We start from the raw sequence: 11,186 nt of genomic DNA, 5'->3' as shown, positions 1-11,186 counted from the left end.
ATCTTTTCCTGAAAATTCAGCAAAGTTTCTGTGAAAAGAGAAATCGACAAAGTGTGTAGAACTTGCTACGGCAAAAATCTTGCGATGGCAAAAGGGAATTTTGGAAAAAAAGGGAAGAGAACTAGGGTTTCTTTCGAGATTTGAGGTTGACAGCCCAAAAGGGCAATTTCGAGATTTTTAGGGTGTAAGCAAATTACTTTGATGGATATGAAGATTAGTAGAATGGAAAGGGGTTTATATAGGAAAAATTAGGGCAACATGTAGCAAAAAATTAGCTACATCAGGGTTACTTGGGCAACAAGTAATGGGTGTGACGGCAAGGAATGGATTTTTCCCTCTTTTTTACTGTCTTGGGCCTCAAACTTACACTGTATCTTACTAAAAAAACTGATTAGTACTTGGGCCAAATTTGACCCCCATTATTCACTTAAAAATTTAAAATTTAAACAGAACAAATGAAATTTTTAAAAAACTTTAAGTCTTAATTAGAAAATTTCTTCTTAACAAATTACATTAAATTAATTCCCAATAAAGGTTGGAAGGGTCACAGTGGTCCCACTTAAGTTCCAATTTCCTTAGACAGAATTAATTAAATGTAATAAGTTAAGAAAATAAGTTCTAATTATTTATTTATTTGCAAAATGGGTTCATGAAAAATTAAAGGTCTATTAATTTGAGCGAGGATTCAACTCGCTTAACTTCACCATCCCTGTAGTGTTTGAGACGTTGACCATTAACTTTAAATGTACCTCCGTAATTGTTGTATAATTCAATAGCTCCGTAAGGATAAACTCGGTAGATGGTATAAGGTCTTTTCCATCAGGATTTAAGCTTCCCAGGAAATAACTTCAACCTTGAATTAAACAACAAAACCTTCTGACCTTCTTTAAACTCGCGAAGTTGTATATGACTATCATACCATCTCTTTGATCTTTCTTTACATATTTTGGCATTCTCATAGGAAAACAACCTCAGCTCTTCCAACCCATCAAGTTGTAACATCCTTCTCTCACCGGCTTGATTAAGATCAAAGTTCAACTGCTTCAAAACCGAGTGAGCTTTATTCTCCAACTCTAATGGCAAATGACATGCCTTTCCAAAGACTAACCGATAGGGAGTCATTCCTAACAGAGTCTTAAATGTTGTTCGATTGGCCCATAATGCATCATCGAGCCTTCAAGACCAATCTTTTCTGCTATGGCGTACTACCTTTTCAAGGATACCTTTGATTTCACAGTTTACTCTTTCAACTTGCCCATTAGACTGGGGGTGATAGGCAGTAGCAATTTTATGCTTCACATCATATTTTCAAGCAACCACTTAAGCCATTTGTTCACAAAGTGAGAACCTTCATCAGTAATAATAGCTCTTGGTGTCCCAAATTGTTTAAACAAATGCTTATGTAGGAATCGCATGACTACCTTAGCATCATTTGTAGGATATGCTTTAGCTTCAATCCACTTAGATACATAGTCCACGACAACTGAGATGTATTTTTTCCTATATGAAAAAGGAAACAGGCCTAAGAAGTCAATGCCCCATACGTCGAACAATTCAATCTCCAAAATGTTTGTCAAGGGCATCTCATTCCTCATTGATATATTTCCAGTCATTTGGCATTTATCACAGTTCTTTACATAAGCATAAGTATCTTTAAATAGTGTAGGCCAAAAGAAACCTGTTTGCAAAATCTTTGCTGTAGTATGTGAACCACCAAAGTGTCCCCCACTTGGAGATGAATGGCAATGATACAAGATCTCAACAATCTCGCTTTCAGCTACACACTTTCGAATTATATTATCTGCACATTGTTTAAACAAAAACAGATCCTCCCAAAGATAATACCAACTATCATGAAGGAATATTTTCCTTTGTTGGTATGTCATTTCTCGAGAATTATGCCACATGCAAGATAATTAGCAAAATCATCAAACCAGGGTATTCGATTTACCTTAAATAAGTGTTCATCTGGGAAATTCTCGTTGATAGGCACATATGACTGAGTTACCTCATCTTGCTCCAACCTCGACAGATGATCAGCTATTTGATTTTCAACACATTTTCTGTCTTGGATCTCAAGGTCAAATTCTTGGAGTAAAAATATCCAACGAAATATCCTTGGTTTTGCATATTTCTTCGTGAGCAAGTATTTAGTGGCCGCATGGTCAGTAAATACTGTAACTTTGGAACCTATAAGATATGAGAAAAATTTATCAAAAGCAAAAACTATAGCGAAGAGTTCCTTTTCGGTTACTGTATAATTGCGTTGGGCTCCCGTCAAAGTTCTACTTGCATAGTAAATAGGGTGAAACACTTTATTTCTTCTTTGACCCATCACAGCTCCAATGACATAGTCACTTGCATCGCACATCAACTCAAAAGGTAAGTTCCAATCAGGTGTAACGATTATTGGGGCTAAGATCAACCACTTCTTTAGCTCTTCAAAAGCCTCCAAACATGCTTTGTTGAAATCAAACACTGTATCTTTCTCTATCAACAAAAAAAAAACAGTTTAGAAATTTTCGAGAAATCTTTGATAAACCTTCGATAAAAACTGACATGGCTTAAGAACCTTCTGATTCCTTTCACATTCATTAGGGCTGTAAATCTTTCAATTACGTCCACCTTTGCTTTATCGACTTCAATTCCTTTTTTTGAGATCGTATGACCTAAGACAATCCCTTCTTTGACCATAAAATGGCATTTTTCCCAATTAAGGATAAGATTCGTCTCTTCGCATGTCTACACTACCTTAGCCAAATTACTCAAACAGATATCATAAGTGTTACCAAAAACAGAAAAATCATCCATGAAAACCTTAACAAAATTTTCAACCATATCAGTAAATATTACCATCATGCATCGTTGAAAAGTTGTATGTGCATTGTATAAACCAAAAGGCATTCGCCTAAAAGCAAACGTACTGTATGGACAAGTAAAGGTTGTTTTATGTTGGTCCTCCAAGGCTACAAATATTTGGTTATATCATGAATAGCCATCTAAAAAACAATAGAATTCATTACCTGTCAGTCGATCTAACATCTGATCCATAAAAGGCAACAGAAAATGGTCCTTCCTAGTGGCTTTGTTCAACTTTCTGTAATCAATACAGATTCTCCAACCGGTAACAGTTCTTGTTGGAATTAACTCATTACACTCATTTTCAACAATTGTGATTCCACCTTTCCTCGGCACACACTGCACCGGACTTACCCACGAACTATCTGAAATAGGATAGATGATTCCTGCATCTAAACATTTGATCACTTCCTTTCTCACAACTTCTTCATAATAGGATTGATCCTCCTTTGCCCATCAATTCAAGCTCTTTCACCTTCTTGTAAAATGATTTTATGCATGCAAAAAGAAGGGCTTATACCTCAAATATCAGCTATGGTCCAACCAATTGCTTTCTTAAATTACTTTAGAACAGCACTTAGTTGCTCCTCTTGATCTTTCGTCAGTTCCGCTGAAATAATCACAGGCAAAGTAGAATAATCACCTAAATAAACGTATTTCAAATGGGAAGGAAGTACCTTTAGTTCGAGTTTAGGTGGTTCTTCAATTGGCAACTTGGGTTGCACAAATTCTTTGACTTCCAACTCCAACGGTTCAAATCGTGTGGATTGAATAAAATTTCCCAGATTGGTTTCCATCAAAGCCATGTTTTCTTCACCTTCTTCATCCTCCAAAGGGTCAAGATCTAAGGCTTTCTCCAATGGATCTTCTTCAAAATTGCTTTCCATAAAATCCAATGTTTCTATCTCTTCCATAACTGAACACTCCTCCGTCGGATTGGGAAATTTCATCCCTTTAAGAATGTTAAAGGTTACTTGATCATTTTGAACTCGCATGGTGAGTTCTCTGTTCTGCATATCAATTAACATTCTTTCTGTGGCTAGGAAAAGTCTTTCAAGGATAACAGGTACTTCCTTATCTGCTTCAAAATCTAAGACAATCAAATCAGCAGGAAAAATAAATTTATCGACTCTTAGCAAAACATCCTTGATCTTTCCTTCGGGATATGCTAAAGATCGATTCGCTAGCTAAAGCGTCACAGTTGTAGGTCTTACTTCACCTATCCCTAACATCTTGAAAACAGACTTAGGCATCAAGTTAATACTCGCTCCTAAGTCACACAAAACTTTACCACAGTAAGATTCACCAATGTTACAGGATATAATAAAGCTTCTTGGGTCTTTCAATTTCGGTGGCAATTTGTTCTGCAGGAATGCACTGTACTCCTTTGTAAAGGCAACAGTCTCATACTTCAGACGTTTCTTCTTGGATAGTATATCCTTCATAAACTTTACATAATTCAACATTTGTTCTAAAGCCTCCACCAACAAAATATTGATGTGTAACTACTTCAGAACATCTAAAAACTTCTTGAATTGCTCCTCTTGTTTCTGCTTGTTTTGCTGCAATATTTACAGATATGGAGGTGATGGAACTTTCTATTGAACTGGACAACTTTTCTGAGTAGGTAAATCTGTATCCAAAGAAGATGTTAAAATATCTGAATTCACAAAGTCAGGGTTTACCTTTTCAGACTTTGTAGATTTTGATTCCTTTGGTGTAGGAACTTCAACAGCTGGTTGATTCTTCTCAACGGGCTTATCTTCAACATCAATCAATCGGGGTTCTAGAATTTTACCACTTCACAATGCTACTGCCTTGATATGTTCTTTACCCAAACTTCATAGATTCTCAGTATCACTCAGCAAGGTTCCTTGCGATCTTTCACGTAGCTCCGTAGCTAACTGACCCATTTGGTTTTCCAAATTTTTCAGTCTTGCTGCTTGGCTTTGGATCAAAGCGTCATTCTTTGCTATGTACACTTCAACAAGTTCTTCAAATTGTTTGATGCCTCAGCTTGAGGCGGTTTTAGAGCTTGCTGATTAAACCCTTGAGATTGGTTGGGTTTTTGCTACAATAAGTTGTTGTTCGGTCTATTTCCTTGGTTTTTCCAAGACAAGTTAGGATGATTATGCCATGAAGGATTGTAGAAGTTGGACTGGGCTCCTTTTCCACTCCTATTTTAATATTGGTTCCCCACATAGTACATTGACTCAGGATTTGATGGATAATTCTCGAAAGAATGACCTTCCCCACAGTACACACAGAAAACTACTTCAAACAGACTTGGTGGCTGAGCTGCAGAATTAGTAGTACTATTAGCAGTTAACTATTTTATCATGGAGGAAACAAATAATACATGAGCTGGTAATAAAGTGAGGGCGTCAACTTCATGAACGCCGGCTACACGTCTTCCTAAAGCTGTTCGATTTGTTGGCTATTGATAGTTATTACTCACGATCCTCTCGATGATCTCATAAGCCTCATTATAAGACATACACAAAATTACACCATTCGCAGAAGCATTTACCATCAATCTTGTATGCGCATTAAGATTATTATTGAATGTCTCAAACTAGATATAATGAGGAATCCCATGATGTGGACACTTACAAAGTAACTCCTTGAATTTCTCTCAAGCCTCATACAAAGACTCGTCATCCAATTGTTGGAAAGTTGTGATCTCACTCCTTAACTTAGCGTTTTAGCTAGGTGGGAAATACTTAACCAAAAATCTCTCAGATAATTCTTGACATGTAGATATGGAACTTTGTGGAAATGAATTGAGCCATGCTCGTGCTCAATCTCGCAATTAGTACAGAAAAAACTTCAACCTCAGTGCGTCTTCAGTCACACCAACTATCTTGAATGAATCACTCACCTCTATAAACAATCGAAGGTGGAGATATGGATCTTCCGTGGGCAAACCACAAAATTGACCCACCATTTGTAGCATTTGAACCATCCCTTGTTTCAATTCAAACTGGGTTGCCTCAATATCTGGCCCTCTAATTCCTGGGTTTAACTCACAAAAAAGTGGCACTGCATATTGTCTGATGCATCGATTCCTATCATCGGTAATGAGGATAGGATTTTGTACATGATCGGCTTCATTACCTTGGTCTTGATTCTGATTCCCAAGGTCAATCTTGTCTTGTCTTTGAGTTGTTAGTTCACGTCTTCTTTGTCTGCGAGTTTGCTCAATTTTAGGGTTTACAAGAAGTAAATTGATAATTCGATCTATACTCATAAACACCTGAAAATAAAATCACATAAATTAAAAAGAATAAGTTAGTAATGTTAGAAATAAATCAAATTGAAAATAAATAATTTCATGAAAAAATGACTATGGCAACAATTGACAATCTCCGGCAATAGCGCCAAAAACTTGTAACGCGTAGGTTTGTGCAAGTGTACACAGTCATTATCAAGTAATAAGTAAGTATTGAGTTATCGTCTCCACAAGAATTGTATTTGTGCTAAGTCACTTAATTTGTAAAATTATACTAACAATTTGGTAAATAAAACTCAATATAGTTGAGAAGTAGTGATTAAAATATATTAAACTAAATGCAATGATCCCTAATGCAAATTATCCTAAGTATGCAAACTATATGAATGAAATAGATTTTAGTAAAATTAAACACAATTTGCAACAATTATAACATAAATAAACTAGGACAATTACTTTAATTAAACTTAATTTATTATCAACATGCTTAATAACATTCAGAAAAACATTCTATGGCAACTCAATCTTTCATGAGTTTGGAAACCACATTAGGTCGTTTCAGAATCCTTTACATAGTAAATACGCATTTTCTTGATCCTTATTTACTAAGGGTTTCTTACCATTCGTGTGAGGTAACAGGGACGTGTCAGGTTTGAAACAATTTGATCACACAAATCTATAAGCTATGCAGAGAACAGGGCTTGGTCAGAGTTGTTATGCAACCTCCAATTTAATCGGGCCAGGATTTAAATTGAGCATGCACATTTCAATTATGTGTCCATTAGCCGTCATTTGGTTAGGATCGCTCAGCTAATTCAGGTGTATTTCAATCACGTATAAATGAAATAGAGGCTTGATTTTAATTGAAAACATGATTGATTGACGCACACACATTATAAGCATGAATCAAATAAATATTCTTTAATCAAAGAAATCATCCTAGCTTAAATAAAATTAAGGTAACATTGTTGTAAACAAGAACAAAGAACACATAGCAAACATCTTTATATTAAATTAAAGAAATGGATGATTAAATCCAATTCAGAGTGGCTGTCACCCAAGACTCTGACTGACGAGACTCCTTCGCTCTTTTTCTTTGATCCTTTGTTGATGGCACTCCAAAGTGGCCGACCACGAGTTCTTTAAGAGGCTTAATTGCTAAAATCTCTATGAAGAGATGATGCTAGGCGTGGGAATGGAAAGGGTTAAGAGAATTTGGAGAAAAAAGAGAATGATGAATGATGAGAATGAATGAGAAATGATTGAGGGATGATGAATGAAAGAATGAGAGGGTCTTATTTATAGGTGGGAAGAGGGGGATAGTTTGCTAAAAATAGTGGATGTTAACCTCTTCAAATCTCCTCAAATTGTGGTCGGCCATATTTAGTGACATTTGACTTGATTTTTTGCTTGATTTTTGAGCAATTTTGGATGCCACACAACTCAGAACTAAGACTCGGTCAATCGTAAATCTTCATGCAAATCTCTAATTTCTTCAACATTGCAAGGACCTTGTGTAATTAAACCAAAGAATGGTTTAAATGGATAGCCATGTGTAGCCAAATATTTGGTTGACTTGGTCTCCAATTTGAACAGTTTTGTAATCCAGCAAAACTATCAGACCTATCCAGAATAAATCAACAAGTTAGAGGACCAAAGAACAAAATTTATCCAATTTAATTAATTAATTAAAACCCAGATTATTAATGAAATATTTTAAAATTAATTATCAAATATAATTTTATATTTTATTATTTAATTTAATCATACATAGCCCTCTTTATGTCTTAAAAAATATAATATATTCAAATTAATATAAAATAAGTCATTTATTGCATGAAAACTATATAATAAAGCATAAAATCACATTTTAATAATTTCTATGTCCTAAGTTCATATTTTCACATATTTCATTAATTTATTAAACAATTACTTTGTGACAGCCCAAAATTGACCCTAGTCGGGAAGTGGTTTTGGGACCGCTAAACCGAGTCACCGAAATGTTCGAATGTGATATTTATTGTCTAGAATATGTAATTATGAATGTGTAAAAATTTCAAGCTTCGATTTAGTCGATTGCATGTGAGTTTTAGTAAATAGGACTTATGTGAGAAAATTTTGAAATGTGATAGGTCAAAGCATAAGGACCTATTAGTGCATGTTGAAAAAGGGGGGACTTGCATGTCAATTTCCCCCCTATTAGTAGTGGCCGGCCATGACAAGTATGGTAGACCAAGTGTGATGGGCAAGACATGTCATAGACATGTTGTGTTGGTGCATCATGGGTGGAAACAATAAAATAATGAGCATGGTAATTAAATAATGAAAGGGAGGAGTGATAAAAAAAAGAATGGTCTCATCCATGCCCCCCCATTGCCGTGAGTTAAAGAAAAGAAAAGAAAAATTTTGCTCATCCTTTTTCATCTTCTTTTGGCCGAAAATTCTAAGGAAGGAGGAAGGAGTTCTTGCTTCATGTTTGGTTTGGAAGAGGATTAGGAGGAGGTTTGGCCATACTTGTATCTAGATCAAGGTATGTTTGAGGTTGTGCCATGAGATTCATGCATGTTTTTAGTTGCTAGCTTGAGTTCTAATTAGCCCATGGTTCAAATCTTTGCTATGTCATGGGGATGATATTCGGCTTAGGTGGATTTTGTGTTAATGCCATTGCATGCTAAATATGAAGCTTGTTAATGATGCATGTGATGGTGGATTGATGATTCTTGAATCTTCTTTTTAGCATTTTTGAGTGAGCACATATGTGCATTAGTTGCTAGATGGAGAAGAATCGGCTAGCAAGTTGTGTGCTAAGGCCGAATATAATTTTTGTATATTAATGAGTAATGCATGTGTTAAATTGATGGAAAGGGAGAGGATGCTTTACTAGTGTATATATGTGTGTATTAGCCAAGTTTTGAACTTGAAACAAAATGGTGTTTAATCAATACAAGTGACCATACTTGTAGAATGTATTAAGTGTTGCAATCGGCCCCAACATAGACATGCATATTCGGGCATAGGAAGGAGATTGGTGTTGCATGTATTCGGTTAGAGGCAAGCATATTGATGCTTTTGTCTTGGCTTAGAAAATTCGGCCAAGGGGGAAAATTAGCTAAAATGTTGAGTTTGATTCATGATTCCGTACATATGTGACTTTAATGTCTAATGTATAAATATGGGCTAAGTGCCTTGTGTTCCTCTTTTCGATGCTCAAATGATTAAATCAATTTATTTGTTTAATTAAGCTCAAGAGCAAAGGGGAACTAAATCCGATAAAGGGAAGGAAAAAGTGGTCGAATAGCTATCGGAATCGTTCGACAACATCCGAGGTAAGTTCTTGAGTAAAAGAGTTTAAATTATGATTTGATTAGATCATGTTTAAGCAAATCAAAATCATGCTCTTTGTATGTGGCTATTGAGCCGAAATTGCAAGAATGATAAGTGTCTTCTGTTCGAGTTTTGCTAACGAAAATGAAATACGAATGTGCCATGATTTATTGTTAAATGTGCATGGTTATTTGAATGATGTCCGGGCTAAGTCCCGAAGGCTTTGTGCTAAGTGACCATATCCGGACTAAGATCCGAAGGCATTTGTGCGAGATACTAATTCCGGGCTAAGCCCGAAGGCATTTGTACGAGTTACTAAATCCGGGTTAAGTCCCGAAGGCATTTGTGCGAGTTACTATAACCGGGCTATGTCCCGAAGGCATTTGAACGAGTAGCTATATCCGGTTAAATTCCGAAGGTACGTGATTTGGGAATGAATGATCTTGCTGTAAAAATTTCAGTTAATACGCTTGAAACATCCCAACATTAAGGTATGTTTCGTATGTGCTTTGAATTAGTTGAGCCCTTACAAATAAGTATTCGCTCAGTTGATAAATGAGCTACCGGCCTTTGGCTAAGTTGATCTTTGTGTATGAATAAAAGGGTTGGTAATGTGAAGTAAGTATGATATTGAAAAATTGTGCATATGAAATTATCCGTTTAGCTACATGAATGCTATACTTTTGTTGTGCTGGAATCCCTTACTCAAAACTTACTAAGCATAAATTGCTTAATCCGTCTCCTTGATTCTCTGTTTTATAGATTTTGGTTCTCCAGCTATCGGACTCGGGATTTTGAAGTCGAAGTCGCCCACACTATCAAAGCCCCCTTTTGGTACAATTTTGGTTGAACTTCGAAATGGCATGTATAGGACTACCCTTTTTGTTGGGAGTCATGGACCCTTTGGACTTGTATAATTTTGGATAGCCATGCGAAAATGGCTTATATATGTTTGAGTATAATGTTATAATCATTTGGTATGGACATGGTTATTGAGAGGTGTGGATATGCTTAACAAGGATTGGCCATGGGAATGGTTAATCACTATCATAATTTGTGCTATTTATGCTAAAAGGGCTAGTTGAATCATGGAAACTATGAAATAGGTAAAGTCTACCTTAAAGGCAGATGCTGACAGCAGCAGTGATGTAGATTTGGAAAATCACTAAAAATAGTAGGATTGGAATTAAATAGTGAATAAATTATGTAAACGAACCTTGATGAATCTATTTTCATAGGAAAGTAACAAAACGATCATATGGACAGTATGTTAAGAGATATTCAGGTTCTCGTAAGACAGGGCCAGAACGGTTTCTGGATTCCCTGTTTAGACTTTGGAAATTCATTATAAATTAACCGGACATAATTATGAGTCATTCCATATATGTATAGATTCCTCTTTGAGTCTAGTTTCTATAGAAACAAACGAAATCAGTATTGAAGCCCTGTACAGGGAGATATCCAAGTCGTAATGCGCAAAGGTCAGTGTAGTCGATCCCTGTAACATGGGAGACTTTGACTAATAAACTGTACTAATTAGCCCGACCAAAAATTCTAGAAAAAAATATGTAGATGGGCATATTAGTCTAGTTTCAGGGAAAATTTACGGAACTGGATTCCAAGTTTCTGAACTCAAGATATGATTTTTAAAGCGACTAGTATGCAGATTGGCAGTGTCTGGGAAATTTTTTTTATAAGTGGTTTAAAGTCTGTTAACACCTCGTGTTCGACTCCGGTGACGGTCTCGGGTTTGGGGTGTTACATTTGATTG

At 35.9% G+C, this 11,186-nt stretch overlaps 1 non-coding gene across 1 annotated transcript; it reads left to right on the top strand.

Annotated features, from left to right (window-relative positions):
- The first annotated feature begins 5,450 nt into the window (after positions 1–5,450).
- On the top strand, positions 5,451–5,557 carry LOC121215038 (small nucleolar RNA R71). Its single transcript, XR_005910774.1, has one exon. It is a non-coding gene; the product is annotated as a small nucleolar RNA R71 (small nucleolar RNA).
- The last annotated feature ends 5,629 nt before the right edge of the window (positions 5,558–11,186 follow it).

The sequence above is a fragment of the Gossypium hirsutum genome, chromosome D02 (genome assembly GCF_007990345.1).
Source record: "Gossypium hirsutum isolate 1008001.06 chromosome D02, Gossypium_hirsutum_v2.1, whole genome shotgun sequence".
In the NCBI taxonomy this organism is placed as follows: Eukaryota; Viridiplantae; Streptophyta; class Magnoliopsida; order Malvales; family Malvaceae; genus Gossypium; species Gossypium hirsutum.
This window is presented reverse-complemented; position numbering and strand designations above follow the sequence as displayed.